Source organism: Octodon degus, unplaced genomic scaffold, assembly GCF_000260255.1.
Source record: "Octodon degus isolate 3935 unplaced genomic scaffold, OctDeg1.0 scaffold00035, whole genome shotgun sequence".
Taxonomy (NCBI): domain Eukaryota; kingdom Metazoa; phylum Chordata; class Mammalia; order Rodentia; family Octodontidae; genus Octodon; species Octodon degus.
In genome coordinates, this window is record NW_004524611.1 from 2,027,159 (window position 1) to 2,041,346 (window position 14,188).

Sequence of the window (14,188 nt, forward strand, 5' to 3'; positions counted from 1 at the left end):
CCGAGGGACTTGGCTCCTTTAGTCCTCAGGACAGGCCTGCAGGGGAGCTGAGTGCAGGACCCCAGTTGTGCGGATGGAAGAGTGAAGCGGATGGGTAAGTTCAGGCAGGAGGCAGAGTCAGCGTCGCGCGGTGCCCGCGCAGCTCTGCGGGGCTGTGAGCTGTACTCAGGGGCTCCGTCTAACCCGCCGCTCTGAGATGGGCAGAGAAGACCGCCAAGCCTTTGTCTTAATCCCTGCACCCCGACCTCCCCTGGGCGCTGATCTGAAACAGACCCCCACCCCGAAGCCCCTGACCTCCGGCCTCCTCACACCGGGAGCCGGAGGCAGGTGACCTCTGCAGCCGCTCACCCGCACCTGCGCGCACTTCGCCGGCCCGCGTTCGGGTTCAGCCACTATGCCCAGTCCCAGGACCCTGCCGCACCTCTGCTCTGAATCCTACAGCGCGCATGGTGCGAGGGCTCACACGTCCTGTTCTATTTCCATCCTCAAATCCCTTCTTACGCTCTGTGCCGCCTCTAAGTGAAATCTACGGTCCCCAACCCCCGCAAGGCCAGCGGCCACCCTCGGGCTCCTGCCTCACACTCCCCCGACCACCTCCGGGAGAACCGCTCCACTCCAGGCCTCAGCCCCTTTCAGCCCCTGGCTTGCCAGGCTCCAGGGCCCTCTCCCTCTTCCTCCTCTTGTCGTCTTCTGTGGTCCCCTCAGCAGCCTCGCTGTGCCCTGCTGAACCCATCGCAGTTTCTGTGGCCTCTTCTGTTTTTCTGGAAGGCCTGCTACTGCCATTTTATTTTCCTAGACAGTGAGAAAACAGCCAGTTTATATCTACTGAGTGAATTAACGGTGGACTTCAACATCCACCATGCTATTTAATAGGCGCTAACCATCCCCTGATGTAACTCCGCTTGGTGGCTCCATTTTTCAGGTAGAGCAGGGGTACGCAGAGAAATGCAGTTACTTGAGGAAGGTCTTACTCTGAAGACTTCATTGAATCACAGAGCAGCTCAACAAGAAGGCTTGGTGTCAGTCACTTTGCTAAGTGGCTTTCTGTCTCTTGGCAAAATCGACGTAAAAGATGAGAGATTTGCTTTGCCTCGTGGCTTCAGAGCTCTCAGCCTGCAGCGTGTGGCCTCTCGTTATGGGGCTCGGCGCAGGCAGCACAGCCAGGGCAGGCGGGTGGCACAGGAAAGCTGAAGACCAGACCTCCAGGGCCAGAAAGCGGGAAGTGAAGGAGCCAGAGAGGAGGATGGGAGACAGAGTTCCAGGTCACGCCTCGCGACCCAGTCCCTTCGGCTTGTCTTCTCCTCTCCCAGGAGGCTTCGGAACCCACCCGTTGATTACTCCATCGATGAGCAATCTATCCCGTAATCTGACCACTTCCTAGAAGCCCCCCACCAGGCCTTTGTGTATATTTTAAATGAAACCCATAATACTGGGCTTCTGTCACCAAACCATTTATATTATGCTCAAGGTTGTTTTCTTAAGACAGTATCAAAGTATAGTCTATTAAAGAAAAAGATGCTATCTCAGATATTGTAAAAGCTCAGGTGCTCACTATTGAAATAACAGGGCATCGTTCTCTATAATTCAGTTAGTGAAAGGTTAGCAAGGTTATGATAAAACTAGGCTTTATAAGCATGTACGGCCTTTTGTAAAACATCAGTGTCATAGAAAAGCTTCAATCCCCTGACCTGATCATCTCACTCCTGGGAATTTGTCCTCGTGAAATACTTCAAAAACAAATCAAGGCCACACACACAGCGAGGCCACCGCAGGATTACTTTGTGCCCAGTCTCCCTTGCCGCTGTCATCATAATTCAAAGACAGCAGCACACCCAAGTTATTTATATGGCAACCTCCCGTCCAGACTCTGAGCTCATTCAGGGCGGGCACCCTAACTTGATTCACCTCTGCATGTTCAGAGAAATGAACAGCAAGTGCCCCAGCGCTTCCCCATAAAAATACAATAAAAATGAGCATGTGCATTTCAAAAACTGTCAAAGCAGAAGCACGTGTTGAACAAAACACAATGCTTAAGCCCAGTGCCTCCTTGTTCTCCACATGCAGGATATACTGGGACTAGTGACAGGTTCTGAAGACAACAAGCATGCAGAGAGGTTAATAAACAGGCCCCTTAGGGACATTCGTGCGAGGACCTTGGGGAAGCCAGGACAGCAAGCACATGTCATGAGAGACGCTTAAGAGTGGGAAGCCAGGCCATGACAGACCCGCTCCTGGGGTGCACTGAGACTGCGATTGAGACTGGGCATGGTGGCATGTGCCTGTAATCCTGGCTTGTGGGAGGCAGAACACAGGAGGATCACCATGAGTCTGATCCACGTAGTGAGACCCTGAAGACCCTGTAGACCCCGTACTAAAATACAGGAGAAAAAAAAGAGTGTGAAGCTGGGCAGGGACTCCGACTGCTCCTCAGCCAGACTGGAGGTCTTCAGATGGAAGGGCAATGGCCAAGCCTAGAGGACATCAGGAACAAACGGCATGGATCTGACAGGAGCAGAGTGCACTTCACTCAAAAAAGTTCTACATGGTGGGAAACAGAAGAACCCTTTGGGCAGTAGGCGTGTAATCGTCTCAGAGTTCCACACCCATGTCTGAAGTGTAGCAGCCACGTGCAGTTGCTGTAAGGTCCACAGAGAGGAGCTACTACTGTGCCGATCTCAGGAGAGTGGAAGGGATTGAGCTCCTGAGCTTAAGAGACCAGGCCTTCCCCATCTGCACTCATCTGTCAGGAGCCAGCAGGGCCCAGAGTGCTCTGGGCAGGGTCAAGGGAGGCAGCAGTGAGCCCAGAACGAGTAGCAGGCAACAAAGGGATGAGCACAACACAGAACCCTGGCCAGACAAGGACGAAAGACTGAGGCTCGCCGGCCATTCGAGGGTGAACGGCTTGCCACCCCAGCCACTGCTTCCACAGAGCAAACTGCAAGGCGCTCCACACACTGTCAAGAGACTCTTTAGTGATTTAAGGCTGAGTTCTGGGCTTATGCTGGACAATGCTAAGCAATGAAGTTGGAGCAATATTTTAAACAGTTAAAAATCATTTTTCTATTTATTTTGGGGGAATCTGCTCACTAGAAAGTCCCTTCCTCCAGGCCTCAGTATCTAGAAGACTGTAGCTGTGTGTTTCTGTGGCTAATATTTACTATTATTTGTTATGCTTCTCTTTTACTTTGGCTGCTAGACAGCTTACAGTCAAATTTTATGCCCACCTTTTCTTCACTGTGGACTAAACCCAGGGCCCTCACACTGAGGTCCCCCTTTATTTAATATCCCAGCTCCTTTTAAATTTTGAGATGGAGTCTTGCTCAGCTATGAGTTATACAGACTTTGTCTGAACTTGTGACCCTCCTGCCTCAGTCTCCCAGAGTGTCAGGAGAACAGGCATGCAATGCACTGATTGGCTTTATGCCTGCCTTTAAGGACAAGTTTACAAGGCGACAGAAGACACTGCTTTCCGACCCAATCTACCATTCAACTACCATTCAACAGTCATTGCCTTGGTATTTCCAAACTGTAAAGTATTACATATTCTTTCTTTCTTTCTTTCTTTCTTTCTTTCTTTCTTTCTTTCTTTCTTTCTTTCTTTCTTTCTTTCTTTTTTTGCGGAACTGGGGATTGAACTCAGATCCTTGCATTTGCCAGTCAAGCGCTTATCCTACTGAGCCATCTCCCCGGCCCCTATATTATATATTTCTATAAACTCTTAAAACCTAGAAAAAGACCAAGCCTTAAATAATTAATGCATTTCGAGAGCTCTTGAGACTCCTTGTGATCTCACTCTGCATATACAGCCTTACAGAGAGGCTGTGTCCTTGTCTCATTAAATCTGACCAGGACGAAATATTAGGGAAGTGTGCCAGTGTGGGAAGTGGCCCTGCATAGACGGGGCCTCCAGGGGACCAATGCACTCAGGCCCTGGGAGGCCTGGTGTAGCAGTGGGTAGACAGGGAGCCCGGAACGCTCAGCACTTCACTTCCACCCCGTGATGTGTTCAGCACCAAGCCAGGGCCACAGACTCTCAAAGAGGAAGAATCCAGCCCTGCCAAAGAAAAGGACCCCAGAGAAGTTGATCTGAGGAGCTGTATGTCTATGCTATGCGAGGAGTACAGGAAATCCAGGAGCCTTCTTGGCTTCTGCTGGGCTCCTGTGTGTTCTTTACACTTCTTGTCTCTTACAGGTGTTCAAATGAATGAGCAGGCGGCACTGCGCCTGATGGCTGTTTTCTTCCTTCCACTTCCTAACTAATAAGCCAGCCCCTGATTTAGGAAGCTATCTTGTAACAAATAGCTGGATTTTAGCCAATCAGGAATGGCTGAGCCTCAGCCAGTCATGGCTGATGAACTGATCATGCCGTGCCCAAATTAGGTAGGCACTGCACTGCGCATGCTCAAACAAGAACACTGCAAGCAAAGCCCGCTAGGGTTTCTCAAGCTAGGTGCCCTGTTGAGCCCACAAGGCCTCACTGAACCACTGCAGGGTGGAACTCTGCAGTTCTGACACGGAGTGTCACTCAGCTCCTGAAGCAGCCTCAGCTCGGATAAACTCAGTTAAATTCATTTTAACACAGGTAAATAATGTGTACTTAAAGGGTCGTGACTGCAGCAGGCTTTGGAAGATTGCACCAAACTATCAAGGGCATCAGACCAGCAATCGAAAGGTCCGTCTCTGAGGAAAGGCACAGGATTAGCCTTTCAAGTGATTCGGGGGAAAAATCTCATATGTTTATCTTTTTAAGAAGCTGTCTGTCAAGATTTTTAGTCTCTTTATTGACTTACACCTTACATAAAACCATCCACTCTAAGCATACAGTTTAATAACTTCTAATGAATTTATTTAACTCTGAAGCCACCAAAACAACACAGCAGAACGTGTACTCTCCAAACACCCCCTCACACCTGCTGGCTGTTCATTCCTACCCTGATCACAGCCCCAGGTCATAGCTCACTGACACCCTGTTCTATAAATTTGCCTTTCCATGGGATTCCCAATAACAGAAGCACCAAATAGGCAATCTTCTGAAAGTGGCTACTCCTATTCAGAATGATGTTTTTGAAATTCATCCACATTGGAGCATGATCATAAACTGTCTTTTTTTTTAAGTTGCTAAATAGGATTTCTTTCCTTGGATACAATGTATTGCATTTATCCATTTGCTAATTGATGAAATTTCAGGTTGTTTCCAACCATTGGCCATTATGAACAACTGCTATGAATATTTCCATACTCATCCCTGTGTGAATATATGCTTCCTGTTTGCTGGGACACAATCTTAGGATAGAACTGTTGGGAAGGATGGGTGGTTCCTAACTGTTTTAGAAAACATCAAAGTGTTTTCCAAAGTGGGTGTGCCACTGAACATTTCCACCAACAATGCATGAATGTCCTATCTTCCAACACTGATTTTACCTGCCTTTTCATTATAATTATTTTGGTGGGATATGGTGGTACTTTATTATGACTCTGAGTTTTATTCTCCAATTACCTCATGAGGTTGAATATCATCTTGTTTGGCAATTACTCATCTGTCTTCCTTGCTCAAGTGTGTGTGCAAATCCTTTGCCCAGTTTTATTATGTTGTCTAATTTTCAAGTTATATGAGTTCTTTACATGCACTGGATACAGCTCTTTTAGCAGACACTATTTGAAAACACTCTAACAATTTGCATTTGGTTTTCTTAGCAGTGCATCATGAAATGCAACAAATTTTAATTTTCATGATAGCCAATCTTTTCGTTCAAATTTTATGGCTTGTAATTTTGCTGTTGAATCTAAGAAATTGGCCCAACATAAATAAAAATGTTCTCCTGTTCCATTTTATACAATTGAAACTCAGCCTCACGTCCATAGCTCATTCATAGCTAGCACGTGGAGAAGGCCTGTGTTCAGGGTCTCCAGTCATTCTTATGTGATTATCTAGCTGTCCTGAGCCATTTATTAAAAGGCCCACTTCCCCCATTGAAGTGCTCTAGTTGGAAACAAAGATGCAAGAATTTACATGTTGTATTTATTTGTGGATTTCAATTCTTTGAATCCACAAATAAATACTAGTAATATAGCATATTACTATTTTTGAAGTGTTATATAATTTAATAGTAAAAATGTTCCAACTTTGTTCCTTTTTAAATTTGTTCTGTCCATCCTTCACTGTTCTCCATGAGTTTTAGGACAAGGTTGTCAGCTCCTTCAGCATGTGCATTGTGGCAGCACGGCCCTGGGCCTGTTGTTTGATTTGAGAAGGATTTCTATCATGGCCATATTGTGTCTCCTTCACACTTGTGTCTGCATTTACTCGTATATCCTTCACTTTTTTCAGCAACATTTTGTAGCTTTTAGAGCAAATATCTAAACACCACTGTATTAAATTTATTCCTTAAGTGTTTTACTCTTTTGGATGCTACTCCAAATGAAGTTATTTTCAGAATTTCATTTTGTCATTCATTATCTTCTAGAAAAAGTGACTGTTTTGGTATGCTTACCTGGTATCATTCTTTATTATTCCTAATTGAGTTGTGTGTGTGTGTGCACATGTGTGTGTGCACATGTGTGTGTGTGTTTGGGGGTATATATGTGTGTAGGGATGCATGTGTGCGCATGTGTGTGCTCTTCTTTTCACATCCAAGCTCCTGATATTTCCTAATAAATTCTGTTTTGCTTCTCATTTGCTCTGTCCTTCCTCCCTTTCCCCATCCAAATTGAAGGATGGAAGAGTAGGGAAAGTGGACAGCTGGGGCCTCTGATTGTGGCGGCACTGTGGGGCCTTCATCTTAGTGGCTGCATGAGAGTTTTCTGGGTGCCCTCATCAGACTGAGTAGGGCTTCTGCCCCAGTTGAGTCTTCCAAGGAATGTGATCGTGAGTGAGTGCCAGAATCCGTCCAATTCCTTCTCTGCATAACTGAGACCAAGTGGGGGTTATGTTCCTTTTATCTTCTTCATACAATGTGTTTCATTTTAATTGATTTTTCCAACTCCCATTCCTGGGATAAATCCCAACTGCTATAGTGCTTAATCCTTTTTATTATGCTATATTCAGATTTGCTAATATTCTGTGGAAGAGTTTTGCACCTGTAGCCACCAGGGGGAGTTTGTCTACAGTTCTGTTTTGTGCACATGATCCTTTGTTGAGCTTTGGTATCAGGGTTCCAGTGCCGGGATGGAACTGGCCCGGGTCCTTCGGCTTACATTTTCTGGGTCACTTTGAAGAACTCATGTGTTCTTTCTTAGGTGAACATTTTGTAAAATTCACTAGAAAAGGCACGTAGACGTGGGCTTGTAGTTATGCACGTGAATTCAAGTACTCAACTGAGTGTGTTTCCCTTGAATTTCACCAAGTTTTCCCACTTTCTGATTTGCTGCCATAGTTGTTCGGAACGCCCTCACCCCATCTGCACTTGTGTAGGGTCCTTAGCACAACCTTCCTTCTCCATTCCCCATTTGCCTTCTTTGACTGTTCCTTGGCCAGGTTGTCAATTTTATTGTTTCCGAAGAACTCTCAAATAAGTAATTTAACTTGGCTTAATGGAATTTCCTTAAGCTTTTCCATTATCTTCATAATGACTTCTAATTGGACTTCTTTCACGTTCGTTCTTTTATTTGCATTCTGTACAACCTACTCTTTTCCTTAAGATGAAAGATCACATGAGCCAAGAGTCAGGTATGCTCTAAACACTCCTTTATCAGCCTCTCGTCAACCACATTAGGGTCTGTTTCCATTTTCTCTCAGCTTAAAATACTTTCTAAAATCTCTGTGATTTCTTCACTGAACAAGGGTTTCTTTAAAGTCTGCTAATTTCTGAACACTTTCAGATTTCCTTTGGGTACTGATCTTTATTTATTCTATTGTCAAAGGACACATCATGTTACTAAAGCTCTTTAAACTCCTCGAGAACAGTGTGCTGGCTAGCAGTCGGCCTGCCCTGGGGACCATCACATACCTGAACTTGACACACAGCGATTGTCCTTCAGTGCAGGGGAAGTGGGCTCCACACCGCATGGGCGTGGTCAGTGCAGCCAACCTCGTTGTTTATCTCAGACATCCGTCTGGTCAGCTATTCAGGTTTTCTTTGAGTAAACTGATGGTTGATTGAAATTTCCAACTGTAATTGTTTTTATTTCTCCTTTGAATTCTATCAACTTTTACTTCATTTATTTTGGATCTTTGTTATTAAGGACATTGACTGATTGATTGATTGATTGATACTGGAGATCAAACTCAGGGCCTTGGGCTTGTCAGGCAAGACATAATATTTTTGCTTTCTCTGATTTTACTGCTTTTTATTTGTTTCTCTGTAACATTGCTTGAAAATTTATACACTACCATACTGTGTTTATTTCTTTTATTGATCTTCTTATTTATTTCTTTAGGAGTTACAAGATGAATGTTGGGGCCAGGGAAATAGCTCAGTGGCATAAGCACCTACCTGGCAAGTGCAAGGTCCTGAGTTCCATTCCTGGTACCACCAAAAAAAAAAAAAAAAAGAAAAAGAAAAAACCACAAAAAAAACACCTACCCAAAAGATGCATGTCAATTCATGGCTATCCACTTCAGGTTAACACTAATTTGTTTGCTGCAGATGAGAAACTATGCCTTCAATTTTTCTTTTCTTTGTAACTACATGAGTTCAGTCCCCGTCATGAGGCCACAACGAGATGGGGAATAGTGGAAGGTCAGTGTCCCAAACTCAGCGAGAGACCCCATCCCGGAGAGGAGGTGCTGGGAAAGGTCTCAGTGGAGAGCTCAGCATCTCCAGTACATTTCCCTTTCTCTTGCATACTTCTTAGTGAGGCTGACCTTCATTGGATAGACTCAGTGCCTATGTTTTCTCCAATCATTCCTGCTACATTATACCTGGTTAGTAAAATTCGGTGATGTACAAAGACTCTTAAAGTTAATAAAGTCCACATAAGAATTCTTCTTTAGGGCTAATGCTTTTGCTGTCCTTCCACATGAGTCCTCATTCCATGCCATGAATGTATTTTCTTTAAAATCATGATTGCTTTAACCTTCATATTTAAATCTAAAATCTACTGGAAGTCAATTTTTCTGTGCAATGTGAGGAAAGACCGTGGATACTTGTACGGTCACTGGTCATTCACTGGCCAGGCATCCTTTCTTGGGCTGACCTCTTCTCTCCCCACCTGGTCACAGCATCAGCTGTCTTCAGCTTGGTGACCTCACGCACCCAGGTCTGCTCCGACCATGCCTGACCCACTTGTCTGTCTGCTTATCTCTGGGACCCCCACACTGCCAGCTTCCATGACTCGGAGTGAGTCTTGATGTCTTCTCGTGGGCTGTGCCTACCTCTGCTGCCTCCGGAGATTCGCCTTGCTCTTTGTGAGTGTTGTTATGCCCATTTGCATGTTAGAAGCCACCTGGTAATTGTCCCCAAAAAGTCATCAGGTTTTTGTGTTTGTCTCTTATTAGTGCCTATTTGAGATGCATGCGGAATGCATTCTCTGTGGGATTTGGTTGAGGCACACGATGCATCTTCGTCTAAGGAGCATCCTTTCTCCTCCTCCTCTTCCATCCCTAGATCCCCTTCCTGTCTGCAACAGGTCACCTCCCTATTTTCTATATATTCTCTGTTGTTCTTTAAATTATATATACTTTAGAGTTTTCACTGGAACTGTGCTGAATCAGAAGATCAAGCTGCAGCAGCCTGACGTGGCTGTCACGGAGTCCTCCAGACATAAATGTGTCGTCTCTCTCTGCTCAGGTGGATCTTCCAGCACATTCCTCCATGAGGCTTGATGACTTTTATTTATGGCGATCTAATGTAGTTTACTTAAATTTACTTCTCTGATGTCATTTGAGACTGTGGTTTTCAACTTATACTTGTGGATGGCATATAATAACACATACCTGACTTTTAAACGCTTCTGTTGCTTTACGAACTTGCTAACGGTAATTATGCATTCTGACCTTCGGAACTAGATGTAGCCATGGGATCGGTACCTGATGACAGCCTGCTCTCAGAAGGGTGGTTTTATTTCTTTGGAAAGTTTTGGAAGCATTCGCTGCAAGAGGCTCTGCTGCACTCAGCTTTGCTTTGCGACGGCATCTTGATATGTAAAAGCCACGCACACCGTTCAGTCTTATCCAGCTTGCTTCATAAATTTTAACTGTCATTTTGCCCCACGCTGTGGTGCGTGGGAGAGCAACTAAGAAAGCTGCCTGCTTCTCAGTGCGTCTCTCGGGCTTCCCATCCGAGTCCATCTGACCATTTTGAAATCTCTGTGTTTTTCTTAAAAATTCCGTGTTTTGCATTTTCCTCCACAGAGGGTTATATTTATTTTATTATGAACAAGGTCCCATCATGTAGCAGTGAGCCATCAGGGGACAATCCAGGCCTTGCGTCCCGTGCCTCTGTGCGCGTGTGGGCTGCCCATTCCCTCTGCAGGGTGCCATCCTCCACCCCAGAGAGGCAGAGCTCACCAAATAAGGCTCTGCTACTGCATCAGTGATGCCCTACTCCCACCACTGCTGCTCGGTGTCCCTAGCATCGGAGGACGGCACGCACAGAAAGGAGGTCTTCTTCACCCTCACCGAAGTCTCATGTTTGCTTAGTGCCAAAAACACGTCTGAGGCCGAGGCCCTGATTGCCAGGGGAGCTGGGGCCTTCCAAAGTGCCTCCGGCAGGGCGAGCCACGCGGGTCCTTACAGTCAGTCCAACCCTCACTGTTTGTGTCATTATGGGAGAAAGGAGAGAAGAAGCAGGCCTGCAACATTTGCTCCTCTCAAAAGAGAAACCTTAGGAGCTGGATCTGTGCACGTCGACAAAGTGAATATGTTAAACTGTATTTGATCTGTGATCGTTTACTCACATGCAAGACATTCCGGGTTTCAAACTCCCACTCCTGTCATGCGAGCGACAGTGGCAGCAACAAGCAGACTGTGATTTCCCTTCCGGAGAGCGAGCTGCTTCTTGCCGCAGGCCCTGACACGCTGGCCCGGGGACAGGCGGTAGCGCCACTAAGGTCAAGAGTGGAGCCCTCATTTCTCCACCCGGCGCAGTCCAGCCAGCATTTAACTTCACAGAAAGCATCTGTTTTCGATGTCCTCTAATCCGTGATACATCAGACAGAATTTTTTCTTACAGAAACATCATATTTTGGCACATGGGGAGGCAGAAGTACAGAAAATTATTTATTAACTTCAATTATCAAATCACATTTACTTCTGATAGAAATGGTTTTCATTCTCCAAGCAAACCTCTTCACTCAGAGTCACTCGCCCAGAATGCCCTGTGAAGGTCAGAGTATCCTTTAAGCAGACACAGCTCCAAGCCATGTTCTCCCTGCTCCATGAAACATAAGTTCCTGAGTATGCAACTAGACATATTTCCTTTAACTTTAGCCGTGGTCTTGACAATAAGAAGCTATCAATACTTTGATACAATCAGCTCACACCTCTTAACTCAAAACCTTCTATAATATGAATCTAGTTTAGAAAACCATGTTCACCCTTCTAAGTATCTCCTCAAAACACTTAAAGACGTCCTACACAAGCATCCATTGATAGCCATGTTTAAAGCTGCATAACTGGGGCCAGGAAGATAGTTCAGTAGAGTAGCTGCCTGCCTGGCAAGCGCAAGATCCTGAGTTCAATCCCTGGCACCGCAAAAAATAGAAGATAAAGCTGCACGACTCACGATAGCTAAACCTTGCCGAGTGTCCCGTGTCCATCAAGGGCTGAACAGATGACGAAAATGTGATGTTTCCCCCACAATGAAGGGCTACCCTGCCAAGTAGAAGCAAAAGCATAAATATGGAAAAATAATAGATCTGTAACAGAAAGTAGGGAGGTAGATCTTGCCCAAAGGGGAAAGATTGAGGGAGGGGGAAGAAGGACAGGGAAAGGAGACAAAAAAGAGTGAAGATGTGTTATGTATATGTACCAGCTGCACACAAGGAATGCAACATTATGTACCACAGACATGGCCATCTCCACCATCACCACCTCCACCATCACCACCACCACCATCACCACCACCACCATCACCACCTTCACCATCACCACCACCACCGTCACCACCTCCACCGTCACCACCTGCACCGTCACCACCACCACCATCACCACCACCATCACCACCTCCACCGTCACCACCTCCACCGTCACCACCTCCACCATCACCACCACCACCATCACCACCACCACCATCACCACCTCCACCATCACCACCACCACCAAATCACTAACAGACCGCCTGAAAAATCATGCCTCACTTTAATCTCTCCTGTCTCTCCAAGTACAGGGATAAAGGTGAACACACAGCACTTAATCAATAGAGTGCGCCCACTCCCTCTCTTCCACACCCATCAATTCAATGATAAAACTTATCTTCTTTGAATAGACCTTCTTTATCTAGCTCTTGCTTCTACCCGGGATTCGCTTGCTCAAGGAAGGACAGTGTAGCTTAAAGGAAAAAGATGTTAATGCAAACAAATTATTTGACATAGTTATAAATTTTAACATATCCACATGTGATGAAGAGCGGTTCTTTAACTTCCTACCTTTCCTGGGATGCAAGCTAAGGGCAGAAAGAGATGCAAAGAAGCACCCATCCCTGCTCCACGAGCTCTGTGGTGTTGGGCGTGTGACAGGCAGGAGCTGGTTTATGGTGTGCAACGCTGGCTTCCCAGGGTCACAAAGACATGGGAAGAAGAGGCAGAGGCAGACTAGGCAAACAGGTGACCCAGGGCAGGGTGTGTAACTGTTTCCGGAAGAATTAATGTATCTTTTCCACTGGCCTGAAATTTTTCTAATGGAAAAGACAGATGAAAGAGGCCCTAGGACCGAATTTCTGACTTACCGGCTCCTCTGACCACCCACACTGGGGTTCCCTGCCGATGTGACACCAAAGCCCAGCTTCTAGTCATTTACCAAGAGAGATGTGAAACAGCCGAGATACTGAGGAGGCCGTGTGCTTCAGCCACCAGCACGGAAGCCACCTGCTATGCACGACTTGGTGCAGCGACAAGCTGGCACCTGTCCCACCCCCTGCAAGGAGCGCTGCACCTACAGTCACTCTGGCTCCAGGCACCACAGCCAGGCCGGAGGCTCCGCTCCCTCCCCGCATCTCATTATTTCTAACTTTCCAGCTGTGGCCAAAACACCGAGTGCATGTTTAAGTTATTTTTTAAAGTACTTCAGTAAAAAGCACAAAAAAAAAAAAAAAAAAAAAAAAAAAAAAAAAAAAAAACCTCAAAATGCTTGCTGTTGATTTCAACCTGTTTTCCTAATACACCTATCATTTTTTAAAGAAGCCTCTTTATTTTCAAATCAGTTTAAATTCACAGTAGAACGTCAGAACAATGCCAGGAATGCACAGCTCTCGCCTAGATTCTGCAGCCGCTGGTGCAGCTTGCTTCACAGGGCCACTCAGCTTTCTGTTACTCTAAGGAAGCACCTGGGGTATGAAAAACTTCAGAAGAGAGAGGGGAGCCGGGGACAGCGGAGTACACCTGTCATCCCAGCCACCCCGACTACCGCCTTCTGAGGCAGCTCTGGAGTCCCCTCCCTGAGGGTCCCAAAGAGGTATGATCAGAATATGGTGAAGGCTGCTGTGGACTGACCCGCAAGGAAGGCAGGCTTGACACAACACGAGCGCGCCCTCCTCCAGCCCAGCCACCCAGTCTGCCACCCTGCCACTTCTGGCTGTCCTCCGCCGTCCACTGAAGAGAAGCATTTTAGATGGACTCGGCCCTAAGGCAGCCACAACCGCGAAGACCTCAGGAAAGAGGGCTCCAGAGCTGCCCCAGAATGCGGCAGCAGCGGTGGGATCAGTGTGTCGGCCGTGAGGGGCGACACTGAGGGGATCGACGACGGTCAGTGTCTCGGAGTGCACGACTCCCTGCGGCTCTTGTCTTCCCCCAGACGCGGACTGCGTTGGCCTCCACAGAAGCAGCCTGACAGTCTGAAGAGAGCGCACCGCAGGCTCCGCGCCTTCCTCCTCATCTGCCGGACTCTCCCAACACACCAGAAAGTGCTCCCAGGCGGGACCCCATTCCCTGACATCTCCCCGCGGGCTCCAGAGGGCAGGGCGCCGGGGCTCCACGACCCCTGCCCTCTGACACCGCGCTGGCCCTCTCCGACTCCTTCCCTTCCACTCACGCAGCTCCGGAGTGTCACGGGGGGCGGAGCGTGGCGTCCTGCAGAAGACTTCCAAGGCGCCTC

General features: G+C 46.9%; 1 protein-coding gene across 1 annotated transcript in view; it reads right to left on the reverse strand.

Annotated features, from left to right (window-relative positions):
- The window catches only part of Vwc2 (von Willebrand factor C domain containing 2), a 135,452-nt gene that overhangs the window by 95,842 nt on the left and 25,422 nt on the right, over positions 1-14,188 (reverse strand). The gene's annotated exons all lie outside the window — the stretch shown is intronic.